This window comes from Bubalus bubalis, chromosome 18, assembly GCF_019923935.1.
Source record: "Bubalus bubalis isolate 160015118507 breed Murrah chromosome 18, NDDB_SH_1, whole genome shotgun sequence".
NCBI classification, from domain to species: Eukaryota; Metazoa; Chordata; class Mammalia; order Artiodactyla; family Bovidae; genus Bubalus; species Bubalus bubalis.
The window spans coordinates 4,601,064-4,616,855 of record NC_059174.1 but is presented as its reverse complement, the minus strand read 5'-3'; the positions used below and the strand labels follow the sequence as shown (position 1 = coordinate 4,616,855).

The following is a 15,792-nucleotide window of genomic DNA, read 5'->3' as shown; positions in this document are numbered from 1 at the left end:
AAAGTCTGAAGCATCTTAGAGCCTGAAAGCCTTCAATGGATAACAGAGAATTGATATTCTCGACATTGTGGAGTTAACTCCACTGCTCAGAAACCTCATGCTCCCATTACTGTGTCGGCTTAAAAGTGAACACCGTGGGAATGGAAAATGGTACCACTATTTTTTTAAAGATAGTTTTGATGTGGGCCATTTTTAAAGCCTTTATTGAATTTGTTACAATATTGCTTCTCCTTTATGTTTTGACTTTTTGGCTGCGAGGCATATGGAATCTTAGCTTCCCCACAGGGAACTGAAACTGTACCCTCTGGATTGGAAGGCGATGTCTTTAACCACCAAATCGCCAGGGAAATCCCGGAACAGCTATTGTGGAAAACAGTTTGGCACATACACTTTCAAAAATTACATATAAGAGGAAAGTGAACCAAAAAGGTGAAAAAAAGAAGTTAAATATACATTTACTGTATAATCCAGCCATTCCACTCCTAGCTTTCTTCCGAGAAAAAGGAAAATGTATGTTGCCACCAAGACTCACGCGAGAAGTAGGTAGCAGCCTTATTCATTCGTAAGGTCGGAAAGTGAAACAACCTTAAAGTCCATCAAATGGGAAATTAATAAACAACATATTATATATACAGTGGGACAATATCCAACAAGAAAAAGGAACAAAATTCTGTTACACGCTACAACATGGATGAACCTCAGAGACAGGCTACGTGAAAGAAGCCGGGTGCAAGCATATTTGTCTGGTTCCGTGTATATGAAATGTCCGAAAGGCAGACATTTGGAGACAAAAAGGAGATTAAGGTTTTCCTAGGGCTGGAAGTGAAAACGAAGAATGACTGCTAACTGGGGCAAGGGATCCCTTTAGGAGATGGAAATGTTCTAAAAACCAAACTGCGGTGATAGTTGCAAAATTTTGAAAATGTATTAAAAATCATTGAATTGTCTGCTCAAAAATGTATTTTATGGTGCCTAATTATACTTTTAGAAAACTTGTAAACAATGACCAAATGTCCTACTAAAATTTCTGTTTGAGTTAGTTGGAGTGTCTGAAATGTCAATGTTTATCATTAACAACTGTAGCAGCCGTCCTGGCTGTTTACTCTTTTAAACATAGCCTTCAAATCTGTTTTATTCTTTGTCTTTAGAAAAGAACACAAGACTTTAAAGATGGCTCAGGGCATTAGTAAATCATGGAAGCTAAACCTTTCACCATGTTAGTTAAAATGACAAGATTTATGATTTACAGATGTTTTCCAGCAGATCTGAACTTCTTGTCAGCATCTCAGATTCTGTAGGACTTTTTGGATTTGTGATGGAGTGATTAGCGCTGGCAGTCCTTTTCTGCAATTGTGTAGTATCTAAGGGAGGCCCTGGAAGTAAATGCGATTCCTCAACCAAGAGCCATGAATTAGCCAACACAAGACTATGTTACTTTGGGCAGAATCCTTGGACTGCAAGGAGGTCCAACCAGTCAATCCTAATGGAAATCAACCCTGAATATTCATTGGAAAGACTCATGCTGAAGCTGAAGCTCCAATACTTTGACCACCCAATGCAAAGAGCTGACTCATTGGAAAAGACCCTGATGCTGGGAAAGATTGAAGGCAAAATGAGAAGGGGGTGCAGAGACTGAGACAGTTAGATAGCATCACTGACTCACCGGACATGCATTTGAGCAAATTCTGGGAGGTGGTGAAGGACAGAGACGCCTTGCATGCTGCAGTTCATGGGATCACATTGAGTCACACGACTTAGCAACTGAACAACAACAACAACAAAATGTATAAAATTAACATTTCACATTTTTTTTCATATCTCTTTTGAAAAGCCCTGGAGCCAAAGTCATGGGAAACATTTTAAAAAATCTAGTTTTCTTGAATTCCAGTTGTGCTTATCCAGCCAACTTTTCTTGGATAAGGATTGAAAAGTCAGTAGAGCAATTTAACTCTAGGAGAGGAATCGATAGGATTAGCACAACTCGTTCTCAAGAATCAGGTGGGTGTCATCTGAAATTGACTTGAAATTTCATCTCCTGGGTCCCCTGTTCTGTGCTTCCCTAGGGCAAGGAGATCCAACCAGTCCATCCTAAAGAAAATCAACCCTGAATATTCACTGGAAGGACTGATGCTGAAGCTGAAGCTCCAATACTTTAGCCCCCTAATGCAAAGAACTGACTCCTTAGAAAAGACCCTGATGCTGGGAAAGGTTGAAGGCAGGAGGAGAAGGGGATGACAGAGGATGAGATGGTTGGATGGCATTACTGACCCAATGGACATGAGTGTGAATGAACTCCAGGAGTTGGTGATGGACAGGGAAGCCTGGCGTGCTGCAGTCCATGGGCTTGCAAAGAGTCAGACACGACTGAACTGAACTGAACTGAGGGCTTAGGAACAAATAGGCACTGGTCTCCAGCAGGCTTGGTTTTAGTTCTGGTTCTATTACTTCTTACTTTTGTTGACTGAAGAAAAATGCACAACCTAAAAGTTGAGAATTGTGTTTTCTTTGGAGGACTTTCTGAGGACCCTTGCCTGGAAGACAGCCTCTGTGATGGCTCTGAGGGGCTGCTCTGAAGATGTAAGGGAGGAGCCAGGATATGTGAGTTTTTGCAACAAGGACCAGGTAGTCAGATCATCAAAAGATCACTGTTAATTAAAGAAAGCAAGACATCTCAAGTTTATGAATTTAGTGCTTTTCTATGTATGTTATGCAGCAAGAGTCCAGACTCACTGAAATAATTCCATGGATATACACCCCAGCTATCCAAGACCAGGCTCCTGGTTTCTCTATCCTGAATCCCCACAGGTGCACAGTCCTGGGGTGGCTGCATTGGCTGATGGCCTGATGGCCTGATGGCCCCAGCATCCTTTGTTCCCTGATATGATGACAGATAACATTACCTACAGTAACATTACCATGTGACTTTAGGTAAGTAACTGAATCTTCTTAATTCTCAGTTTTTAGAAAATCAGTAAAATGGAAATAATAATTATATCTATTCCAGAGGGTTGGGGCAAAGGCTTGCAGAAATAATTTACATATAGTGATAAGTGAAAGTCGCTCAGTCGTGTCTGACTCTTTGTGACCCCACGGACTATACAGTCCATGGGATTCTCCAGGCCAGAATACTGGAGTGAGTAGCCTTTCCCTTCTCCAGGGGATCTTCCCAACCCAGGGTTCAAACCCAGGTCTCCCGCATTGCAGGCTAATTCTTGACCAACTGAGCTATCAGGGAAGCCCCTGGCCCAAATTAGATGCCTCAAAACATGGTTTATCTGTAATAGTAGTTGCAGTATCCTATAGACCCTTCCATCAGAGGTAGGGCCACTGTTCTATTATTCTCAGTTGAAAATGTATAGAAGGTGTTTGAATGTGAGCATTTTTGAATAGAGAAATTGTTGTTACTATTGGTGCTCTGTGTCCTTAGCACGAAGCACAGTGCCAGGAATATTCTACTTGGTTCAAAAATATTTCTCTAGTAATTGAGCTGAATGGTTCCTTATTTTATTTTTTATTTATTCTAAAATCTTTTTTGGAGCATAATTGGTTTATAATGTTGTGTTAGTTTAGGTGCACAGCAAAATAAATTTGTTATACATATACATATATCTACTCTTTTTTAGTTCTTTTCCCATATAAGTTATTACAGAATCCTGAGGATAGTTCCTTATGCTATACAGTAGGTCCTTATTAGTTATCTATTTTATATGTAGAAGTGTGTATACATCAATCCCATCTTCCAATTTATCTCTCCTTCCCTTCCACCCCTATTAACCACAGAATTGTTTTCTATATCGATTACTTGGTTTCTGTTTTGTAAATAAGTTCCTTTGTGCCACCTTTTTTAGATTCCACATTTAAGCAATATCATATGATATTTTTCCTTCTCTGTCTTACTTCCCTTAGTATGATAGCCTCTAGGTCCATTCATGTTGTGGCGAATGGCATTATTTCATTCTTCTTTATCACTGAGTGCTCTTCCGTTGTATATGTGTACCACATCTTTATCCATTCCTCTGTTAATGGGCTTCTAGGTTGTTTCATGTTCTGACTAGTGCAGATAGTGCTGCAGTGAACTCTGGGCTGCGTGTATCTTTTTGAAGCATGGTTTTCTCTGCATATTCGCTCTGTAGTGGAGTTGCTGGATCATACGGTAGCTCTATTTTTAGTTTCTAAGGGACGTCCATCCTGTTCTCCACAGTGGCTGCACCAGTCTACAGTCCACCAATAACACAGGAGGGCTCCGTTTTCCCCACACCCTCTCCTGTGTCTATTCTTTGTAGGTATTTTGATGTTGGCCATTCTGTTCAGTGTGAGTGATGCCTCATAGGTGAGGGAAGCAAACTCAGAGATAGTAAATGGTTTTTCCACATTGCATAGATGTTCAGGGCAGCACTACAGTGGAACTTAGTACCCTTGGCCATTCTTCTGGTGCAATCAGACCATTTATCAACAGAGAGTGAGGGTAGTGCTGGGAAAAAGTGAAGGCAGGACATTCACAGAACCTTGACCAGTTGAAGCCCTGGGGGCTTCATGTTGATTGTCTGGGCCTCGTGGTTGATTGTCTGACTCACAGTCTCTGTGGCACTTTTTACCTCCTCCCCAAAATCCTACTTTGCACTGTACCTAGCCACCAAAACCTCAACCGAAGGCCAAGGTTGAAATTGTCTTACCCTCAGGCTTCTGAGTCTGTGTGGAAAATCACATGACTGGACAAGATGCCATCATTGAAGAATTATGGATCCCAGCACTTAATAAAGTTCCAGGGACATAGTAGTCACTTCATTGAGAGAGGATGTAAGAGAATGAATGAACCAGTTTTGGTTCAAGTAACACTGAAGAAGCTGGAGCTGAACGGTTCTATGAAGACCTACAAGAACTTCTAGAACTAACACCCCAAAAAGATGTCCTTTTCATCATAGGGGACTGGAATGCAAAAGTAGGAAGTCAAGAAACACCTGGAGTAACAGGCAAATTTGGCCTTAGAGTACAGAATGAAGCACGGCAAAGGCTAACAGAGTTTTGCCAAGAGAATGCACTGGTCATAGCAAACACCCTCTTCCAACAACACAAGAGAAGACTCTACATATGGACATCCCCAGATGGTTGACACCAAAATCAGATTGATTATATTCTTTGCAGCCAAAGATGGAGAAGCTCTATAAGTCAGCAAAAACAAGACTGGGAGCTGACTGTGGCTTAGATCATGAACTCCTTATTGCCAAATTCAGACTTAAATTGAAGAAAGTAGAGAAACCCCTACACTATTCAGGTATGACCTAAATAAAATCCCTTACGATTATACAGTGGAAGTGAGAAATAGATTCAAGGGATTAGATATGATAGCCAGAGTTCCTGAAGAACTATGGATGAAGGCTTGTGACATTGTATGGGAGACAGTGATCAAGACCATCCCCAACAAAAGGAAATGCAAAAAGGGAAAATGGCTGTCTGAGGAGGCCTTACAAATAGCTGTGAAAAGAAGAGAATCAAAAAGCAAAGGAGAAAAGGAAAGATATACCCATTTGACTGCAGAGTTCCAAAGAATAGCAGGAGAGATAAGAAAGCCTTCCTCAGTGATCAATACAAAGAAATGGAGGAAAACAACAGAATGGGAAAGACGACCGATCTCTTCAAGAAAATTAAAGATAACAAGGGAACATTTCATGCAGAGATGGGCTCGATAAAGGACAGAAATGGTATGGACCTAACAGAAGCAGAAGATATTAAGAAGAGGTGGCAAGAATACACAGAAGAACTGTACAAAAAAGATCTTCACGACCCAGATAATCACGATGGTGTGATCACTCATCTAGAGCCAGACATCCTGGAATGTGAAGTCAAGTGGGCCTTAGGAAGCATCACTAGGAACAAAGCTAGTGGAGGTGATGGAATTCCAGTTGAGCTATTTCAAATCCTGAAAGATGATGCTATGAAAGTGCTGCACTCAATATATGCCAGCAAATTTGGAAAACTCAGCAGTGGCCACAGGACTGGAAAAGGTCAGTTTTCATTCCAATCCCAAAGAAAGGCAATGCCAAAGAATGCTCAAACTACTGCACAATTGCACTCATCTCACACATTAGCAAAGTAATGCTCAAAATTCTCCAAGCCAGGCTTTAATAATACATGAACCGTGAACCTCCAGATGTTCAGGCTGGATTTAGAAAAGGCAGAGGAACCAGAGGTCAAGTTGCCAACATCTGTTGGATCATCAGAAAAGCAAGAGAGTTCCAGAAAAACATCCACTTCTGCTTTATTGACTATGCCAAAGCCTTTGACTCTGTGGATCACAAGAAACTGTGGACAATTCTGAAAGAGATGAAAATACCAGACCACCTGACCTGCCTCTTGAGAAATCTGTATGCACGTCAAGAAGCAACAATTAGAACTGGACATGGAACAACAGACTGCTTCCAAACAGGAAAAGGAGTACGTCAAGGCTGTATATTGTCACCCTGCTTACTTAACTTATATGCAGAGTCCATCGTGAGAAACGCTGGGCTGGAAGAAGCATAAGCCGGAATCAAGACTGCCGGGAGAAATATCAATAACCTCAGATATGCAGATGACACCACCTTTATGGCAGAAAGTGAAGAGGAACTAAAAAGCCTCTTGATGAAAGTGAAAGAGGAGAGTGAAAAAGTTGGCTTAAAGCTCAACATTCAGAAAACGAAGATCATGGCATCTGGTCCCATCACTTCATGGGAAATAGATGGGGAAACAGTGGAAACAGTGTCAGACTTTATTTTTTGGGCTCCAAGATCACTGCAGATGGTGATTGCAGCCATGAAATTAAAAGACACTTACTCCTTGGAAGGAAAGTTATGACCAACCTAGATGGCATATTCAAAAGCAGAGACATTACTTTGCCAACAAAGGTCCATCTAGTCAAGGCTATGGTTTTTCCAGTAGTCATGTATGGATGTGAGAGTTAGACTGTGAAGAAAGCTGAGCGCCGAAGAATTGATGCTTTTGAACTGTGGTGTTGGAGAAGACTCTTGAGAGTCCCTTGGACTGCAAGGAGATCCAACCAGTCCATTCTAAAGGAGATCAGTCCTGGGTGTTCTTTGGAAGGAATGATGCTAAAGCTGAAACTCCAGTACTTTGGCCACCTCATGCAAAGAGTTGACTCATTGGAAAAGAGCCTGATGCTGGGAGGGATTGGGGACAGGAGGGGAAGGGGATGACAGAGGATGAGATGGTTGGATGGCATCACCGACTCAATGGACGTGAGTTTGAGTGAACATTGGGAGTTGGTGATGGACAGGGAGGCCTGGCATGCTGCAGTTCATGGGGTGGCAAAGAGTTGGACACAACTGAGTGACTGAACTGAACTGAACTGAATATTCATTGAAGTGAAAGTTGCTCAGTCGTGTCTGACTCTTTGCAACACCATGGACTATACAGTCCATGGATTTCTCTAGGCCAGAATAATGCACTGGGTAGCCTTACCCTTCTCCAGGGGCTCTTCCCAACCCAGGGACTGAACCCAGGTCTCCCACATTGCAGGCAGTCACCAACTCGATGAACTTGAGTTTTATCAAGCTCCAAGAGTTAGTGATGGACAGGGAAGCCTGGCATGCGGCAGTCCATGGAGTCACAAAGAGTCAGACACAACAGAGCAAAGGACTGAACTGAACTGAATATTCACTGAAGGGCTTCTCAGTGGCACAAAGAATGTGCCGTCCAATACAGGAGACACAGGAGATGCGGGTTCGATCCCTGGGAAAAAAATCCCCTGAAGAGGGAAATGGCAACTCACTCCAGTATTCTTGCCTAGGAAATGCCACGAACTATATAGCCTGGTGGGCTATAGTCCACAGAGTCACAAAATAGTCTGACAAGACTTAGCAACTAAACAACAACAAATATTCATGGATGTGCCAGGCAATGTTCAAAACGTTGTAATCTTCCACCCACTGCATTTTCCAGGTAAGATTCCAAAGCCAGAGAGATAAACTGTTGAAGAGCGTGCAAATGGGAGCTGATGAAGCTGGTATCTAAACTGCAGAGAATGGGCTCACAACTGTTCTTATTGCTTTTAGGGACTTTGGGGATGGGAGAGAAACTGACCAGAGACAACTATGAGTCTTTCAGTTCAGTTCAGTTCAGATCAGTCACTCAATCGTCTCCAACTCTTTGCAACCCCATGGACACCAGGCCTCCCTGTCCATCAGCAACTCCCGGAGGTTACTCAAACCAATGTCCATTGAGCCAGTGATGCCATCCAACAATCTCATCCTCTGTCATCCCCTTCTCCTCACGCCTTCAGTCCTTCCCAGCTTCAGGGTCTTTTCAAATGAGTTGGTTCCTCGCATGAGGTGGCCAAAGAATTGGAGCTTCAGCTTCAGTCCTTCCAATGAACACCAGGACTGATCTCCTTGAGAATGGGCTGGTTGGATCTCCTTGCAGTCCAAGGGACTCTCAAGAGTCTTCTCCAACACCACAGTTCAAAAGCATCAATTCTTCGGCGCTCAGCTTTCTTCACAGTCTAACTCTCACATCCATACATGACTACTGGAAAAACCATAGCCTTGACTAGATGGACCTTTGTTGGCAAAGTAATGTCTCTGCTTTTGAATATGCCATCTAGGTTGGTCATAACTTTCCTTCCAAGGAGTAAGTGTCTTTTAATTTCATGGCTGCAATCACCATCTGCAGTGATCTTGGAGCCCAAAAAATAAAGTCTGACACTGTTTCCACTGTTTCCCCATCTATTTCCCATGAAGTGATGGGACCAGATGCCATGATCTTCGTTTTCTGAATGTTGAGCTTTAAGCCAACTTTTTCACTCTCCTCTTTCACTTTCATCAAGAGGCTTTTTAGTTCCTCTTCACTTTCTGCCATAAAGGTGGTGTCATCTGCATATCTGAGGTTATTGATATTTCTCCCGGCAGTCTTGATTCCGGCTTATGCTTCTTCCAGCCCAGCGTTTCTCACGATGGACTCTGCATATAAGTTAAGTAAGCAGGGTGACAATATACAGCCTTGACGTACTCCTTTTCCTGTTTGGAAGCAGTCTGTTGTTCCATGTCCAGTTCTAATTGTTGCTTCTTGACGTGCATACAGATTTCTCAAGAGGCAGGTCAGGTGGTCTGGTATTTTCATCTCTTTCAGAATTGTCCACAGTTTCTTGTGATCCACAGAGTCAAAGGCTTTGGCATAGTCAATAAAGCAGAAGTGGATGTTTTTCTGGAACTCTCTTGCTTTTCTGATGATCCAACAGATGTTGGCAACTTGACCTCTGGTTCCTCTGCCTTTTCTAAATCCAGCCTGAACATCTGGAGGTTCACGGTTCACGTATTATTAAAGCCTGGCTTGGAGAATTTTGAGCATTACTTTGCTAGTGTGTGAGATGAGTGCAATTGTGCAGTAGTTTGAGCATTCTTTGGCATTGCCTTTCTTTGGGATTGGAATGAAAACTGACCTTTTCCAGTCCTGTGGCCACTGCTGAGTTTTCCAAATTTGCTGGCATATATTGAGTGCAGCACTTTCATAGCATCATCTTTCAGGATTTGAAATAGCTCAACTGGAATTCCATCACCTCCACTAGCTTTGTTCCTAGTGATGCTTCCTAAGGCCCACTTGACTTCACATTCCAGGATGTCTGGCTCTAGATGAGTGATCACACCATCGTGATTATCTGGGTCGTGAAGATCTTTTTTGTACAGTTCTTCTGTGTATTCTTGCCACCTCTTCTTAATATCTTCTGCTTCTGTTAGGTCCATACCATTTCTGTCCTTCATCGAGCCCATCTCTGCATGAAATGTTCCCTTGTTATCTCTAATTTTCTTGAAGAGATCGGTCGTCTTTCCCATTCTGTTGTTTTCCTCCATTTCTTTGTATTGATCATTGAGGAAGGCTTTCTTATCTCTCCTTGCTATTCTTTGGAACTCTGCAGTCAAATGGGTATATCTTTCTTTTTCTCCTTTGCTTTTTGATTCTCTTCTTTTCACAGCTATTTGTAAGGCCTCCCCAGACAGCCATTTTGCTTTTTTGCATTTCTTTTCCATGAGAATGGTCTTGATCCCTGTCTCCTGTACAATGTCACGAACCTCCATCCATAGTTCATCAGGCACTCTATCTATCAGATCTAGTCCCTTAAATCTACTTCTCACTTCCACTGTATAATCATAAGGGATTTGATTTAGGTCATACTTGAATGGTCAAGTGGTTTTCCCTACTTTCTTCAATTTAAGTCTGAATTTGGCAATAAGGAGTTCATTATCTGAGCCACAGTCAGCTCCCAGTCTTGTTTTTGCTGACTGTATAGAGCTTCTCCATCTTTGGCTGCAAGGAATATAATCAATCTGATTTCGGTGTTGACCATCTGGTGATGTCCATATGTAGAGTCTTCTTTTGTGTTGTTGGAAGAGGGTGTTTGCTATGACCAATTCGTTCTCTTGGCAAAGCTCTATTATCCTTTGCCCTGCTTCATTCCGTATTCCAAGGCCAAATTTGCCTGTTACTCCAGGTGTTTCTTGACTTCCTACTTTTGCATTCCAGTCCCCTATGATGAAAAGGACATCTTTTTTGGGTGTTAGTTCTAAAAGGTCTTGTAGGTCTTCATAGAACCGTTCAACTTCAGCTTCTTTAGCATTACTGGTTGGGGCATAGACTTGGATTACTGTGATATTGAATGGTTTGCCTTGGAAACGAACAGAGATCATTCTGTTGTTTTTGAGATTGCATCCAAGTACTGCATTTTGGACTCTTTTGTTGACCATGATGGCTACTCCATTTCTTCTAAGGGATTCCTGCCCACAGTAGTAGATATAATGGTCATCTGAGTTAAATTCACCCATTCCAGTCCATTTTATTTCACTGATTCCTAGAATGTCAACATTCACTCTTGCCATCTCCTGTTTGACCACTTCCAATTTGCCTTGATTCATGGACCTAACATTCCAGGTTCCTATGCAATCTTGCTCTTTACAGCATCAGACCTTTCTTCTATCACCAGTCACATCCACAGCTGGGTATTGTTTTTGCTTTGGCTCCATCCCTTCATTCTTTCTGGAGTTATTTCTCCACTGATCTCCAGTAGCATATTGGGCACCTACTGACCTGGGGAATTCCTCTTTCAGTATCCTATCATTTTGCTTTTTCATACTGTTCATGGGGTTCTCAAGGCAAGAATACTGAAGTGGTTTGCCATTCCCTTCTCCAGTGGACCACATTCTGTCAGACCTCTCCACCATGACCCGCCTGTCTTGGGTGGCCCCACATGGCATGGCTTAGTTTCACTGAGTTAGACAAGGGTGTGGCCCTAGTGTGATTAGATTGACTAGTTTTCTGTGATTATGGTTTCAGTGTGTCTGCCCTCTGATGCCCTCTTGCAACACCTACCATCTTACTTGGGTTTCTCTTACCTTGGACGTGGGGTATCTCTTCACTACTGCTCCAGCAAAGCACAGCTGCTGCTCCTTACCTTGGACGAGGGGTATCTCCTCACTGCCGCCCCTCCTGACCTTGAATGTGGAGTAGCCTCTCTCGGCCCTCCTGTGCCTGCGCAGCTACCGCTCCTTGGACGTGGGATTAGCCTATTATAATTTCTACTGGTTCAACCACCCCAACTGCTGAGTCAAACTTGGGAAGACAGTCTCGCCCTCTGCTGGAAAGAGAAACTTGGAGCCATCAAGGTAAAAGAGCTCATGTTCAACCCCTACTCTCATGTTAAAAACCGAGGACACACATACTTCAGTTTGCATTTAGCAAGATCACAACTTCAGAAGCGTTACTTCAGGTCAGATCAGAATGTAGTATTAGAAATTTACAGGAGAAATAAGAACTGGGGATCCTCTAAGAGAATGCCTTCACTACCCTGCTGGGGAAATTGAGACCTCGTAGTGTAAACGCGGACAGTGGGCTTTTCTTTTCATAAGGCAAGTGGTTGACTTAAGTGGCTGAGACATCCACTTCAAAGCTATCTCTTTGAAATAAACACCAGTCACTCACGGGGCTAGACTGGAAAACCAGTCCTCTACCCCAGGCTTCTTTGTTTCAGAAATCGTGATTGATTTCAGTAACTGACCATTTGGCCTCTTTCCATGCTTTAAATTCCCCAATTAGGAACGAGCCTGCAAAACCCCAGGCCCTACCCTGGACCTAGTACTAGCAGAACCCGGTTCTGGTTCACCCTCTCTGCCCCTCTTTCCTCTTCTCTCCCCTCCTCTCTCCCCACGTGACTTCGCTGTGTGGCCTCAGGTGTGCCATGTAATTTCCAGGCCCCGTAAGTTATAAATCGTTTGCACTTCAGAGTTTCCTGATGGTTATTGCTGTGGGGGTCTTGCAATTATAATAAGAACCACAAGGGCCGGTCCAGCCATGAGGACTTCACCTGAGGCCGGGTGAAGTGACTCCCAGATTGACTCTGGCGACCAGGTGTACGACTCCCAGTGTGGAATATTTCTCATGTTGTCGTCTCTAAGAACACAGGCTATGGTTTGCGCTGTGTTTTAATCTCCCTCGATGCTGGTAGGTTTGGACCATCTCTCCCTTTTTATTCCTAACTGGAGAGAATCCCCGGGTGCGTTGTGCAAGCCTGCCCTCTGCTGGACAGCTCGTGTATTGACGCAAAGGGAAGTCCACCTGGCAAGCCAGACGTCGCACTGAGAGCCGCTCTAATGAGAAGAGGCAACACTCGGATGCTTTGTGGGTGTGCGTAGGGGGAGTTCCAGGAATCTAGTCTCAGGCTGCAAAGTGTCGTGCTTTTATTACAGGATCTGGGTGAAAAAAGAAAAATGAATGAAGGAGCAGGGGCTGAGCATGGGAGCACTAGTGTTTCCTTAAAAAGGAATACTGCGAATGCCATTAGTTCGGTCACCTCACCACTGTTCTCCTGCTGCTGCTGCTGCTGCTGCTGCTAAGTCGCTTCAGTCGTGTCCGACTCTGTGCGACCCCATAGACGGCAGCCCACCAGGCTCCCCCGTCCCTGGGATTCTTCAGGCAAGAACACTGGAGTGGGTTGCCATTTCCTTCTCCAAGGCATAAAAGTGAGAAGTGAAACTGAAGTCACTCAGTCGTGTCCAACTCTTCGTGGCCCCATGGACTGCAGCCTACCAGGCTCCTCTGCCCATGAGATTTTCCAGGCAAGAGTACTGGAGTGGGGTGCCATCGTCTGTTCTCCTACTAGGTCTCAAACTCTCAGAATAATGCTAAGAAGTGTTTTGCAGGTCCTAACCTCTGGACCACCAAGGAATTCTCTCCTTTTTGTTTTAGAATAGGTACCTGCAACGTGGTTCATTGATTTGTAATTTCCTTCCTAGTCTTCTAGACGGAGAAGGCAACAGCACCCCACTCTGGTACTCTTGCCTGGAAAGTTCCATGGACGGAGGAGCCTGGTGGGCTGCAGTCCATGGGGTTGCTAAGAGTTGGGCCCAACTGGGCGACTTCCCTTACTTTTCACTTTTATGCATTGGAGAAGGAAATGGCAACCCACTCCAGTATTCTTGCCTGGAGAATCCCAGGGACGGGGGAGCCTGGTGGGCTGCCGTCTATGGGGTCGCACAGAGTCGGACACAACTGAAGCGACTTAGCAGTAGCAGCAGCAGTCTTCTAGAATGTGTTTGTCAGCTCAGCCCAAGCAATCCATGGAAACTGAAAATGTGAATCGACTTTAATACTGTCAGTGTGGAGCCTATCATCTCCTTAAAAGTGAGACTTTATGAGCTTAATTGGATTATTTGTTGTCAGTGCAAAATGCCCGCTTTTGTGAACTAGAGTTTGATGTTGGGTCTGGCACTGACTGGCTGTGAGGATTGGGCAGGTTATTTATAAGTCAAAGCATTTGCTTTTCCATCTGCAAAATGGAGATGTAAATATTATGAAATAGTAACTATTTCATAGGGTTTTTTTCTGAAGAATAAATAAATTATTTCACTTACTTGGCACCATGGCTGATATATGGAAAACGCTTAATAAATATTATTGTTAGAAGAAGAAGAGCAAGGTGGTTGACTAGGGAGGAGGAGAAAGAAATAGTTGTATCAGATACAATCATTGATTTCATAATCCTTGCTATGTTGCCAATTTGGCTTAGATGTTATTAAATTTTGTCAATTAGTGTTACTTTTATTAATATATAGATAAACCAAATTTTGGAGAAGGCAATGGCACCCACTCCAGTACTCTTGCCTGGAAAATCCCATGGATGGAGGAGCCTGGTAGGCTGCAGTCCATGGGGTCGCAAAGAGTCGGACACGACTGAGCGACTTCACTTTCACTGTTCACTATCATGCATTGGAGAAGGAAATGGTAACCCACTCCAGTGTTCTTGCCTGGAGAATCCCAGGGACGGGGGAGCCTGGTGGGCTGCAGTCTATGGGGTCGCACAGAGTTGGACATGACTGAAGCAACTTAGCAGTAAACCAAATTTTATGATTTAACTTCTTAGATTATCTAGTTGGAGAAATGAGTTTAAAAAATAGTATTTCTTTTTTTTCTTATTTCATAAAGTAATACATTCTCACTGCAGAAACATTGAAAAATGCAGAAAAGCACCAAAGGAAAAAAGGGTTCCATTCAAAATTTACTCTATAACCATCAATGTTTTTGCATTTTATAAAGTTCTAATCATTAAATAACTCTCTTTTGCAATTTACTCTTCTCTATTTTTATCATGAGTCTTCTCCCATAATAGAAAAATCAAGTTTTAGAAGAATATTTAAAGACTATCCATTTATATGAACACACCATGATAAAGTTAAGCAGAATTCCCTGTTGTCAGATGTTAGGTATTACCCAAACACACTGCATGATAGTGAATGTTGTGTGGAACCTTCTGGTGCCTAAATCTTTGCCCATTCTTAATACTTTTATTCAGAGGGACTGTTTCACTGGAAGTCAAGTTGCTAGGTTAAAAAAGTACAGCCAGTCTGTGAGAATAAACCATATTTATTTTCTCAATAAAATCCATGGTTTAATTCTCAGAACGAGGCCACAAATAATCCACTGAATCTCAAAAATGGTGAAAATTAAAACAAGGTCTGGCATCCAAGGGCTTCCCTAGTGGCTCAGATGGTAAAGAAATCTGGCTGCAATGCAGGAGATCCCAGTTCTATCCCTGGGTCAGGAACACCCTCTGGAGAAGGGCATGGCAACCCACTCCAGTGTTCTTGCCTGGACAGAGTCCCATGGACAGAGGAGCCTGGTAGGCTACAGTCCATGTGGTCGCAAAGAATTGGTCACGACTGAGTGACTAACACAACGCTGGCATCCAAACTCCAAAATCTGGGCCCCCTTAACTTCCTTGACGCTTTCTTGTGGCCTGTGGATCCCAGACCCCCGCTATCCATTCTTCACCTTACCGTAAAGCTTTCTGAAACCCTGGGAGGCAAGATCAAGCCTGGGCCATGGACGCAGTGGTGTGCTGGTAAATGTCTAACCGCCAGCTCCCTGGAGGGTGAGGGAAGCCCAACTGTACAGCATTGTGCAGTTTTGTGTGTGTGTGTGTTTTTTTTTCCCTTTTGTAGAAAGAACTCCCACCATGGCAAGTTTTGCCAACAAGATGGCACAACTGAATGTGGAATTGGGAAGAGGAATCCACAGCGGGCTCTCAGGAGCTAGAAGGAGCCTGCTTCAGCACACCACCAAGGGGGTCCATGCCTGGTCCACACGGCCACCTGTTCCTCCTTCCCTCCCTGGGGGCATGTGAAGTCCAAGGACACGCTTCATTCCTCCTTACCAATTATGGTTTCAGGTGCCCAAGAAAGCACCTCCCTGTCTGCTCCCCTCCTCCACCCTCTTCTTGTCGACAAGTCATGCTCCAGGGACGTAAGTACCCAGGCT

At 43.5% G+C, this 15,792-nt stretch overlaps 2 long non-coding RNA genes across 2 annotated transcripts in view; both read left to right on the top strand.

Annotated features, from left to right (window-relative positions):
• The window catches only part of LOC123330213, a 103,308-nt gene that overhangs the window by 38,037 nt on the left and 49,479 nt on the right, over positions 1 to 15,792 (top strand). The window lies entirely within an intron of this gene.
• LOC123330214 overlaps positions 1 to 15,792 on the top strand; it is a 51,057-nt gene that overhangs the window by 18,323 nt on the left and 16,942 nt on the right. The window contains exon 2 of the long non-coding RNA XR_006545944.1: positions 15,477 to 15,777. This is a non-coding gene — a long non-coding RNA (uncharacterized LOC123330214). The remainder of the gene's footprint in view (positions 1 to 15,476; positions 15,778 to 15,792) is intronic.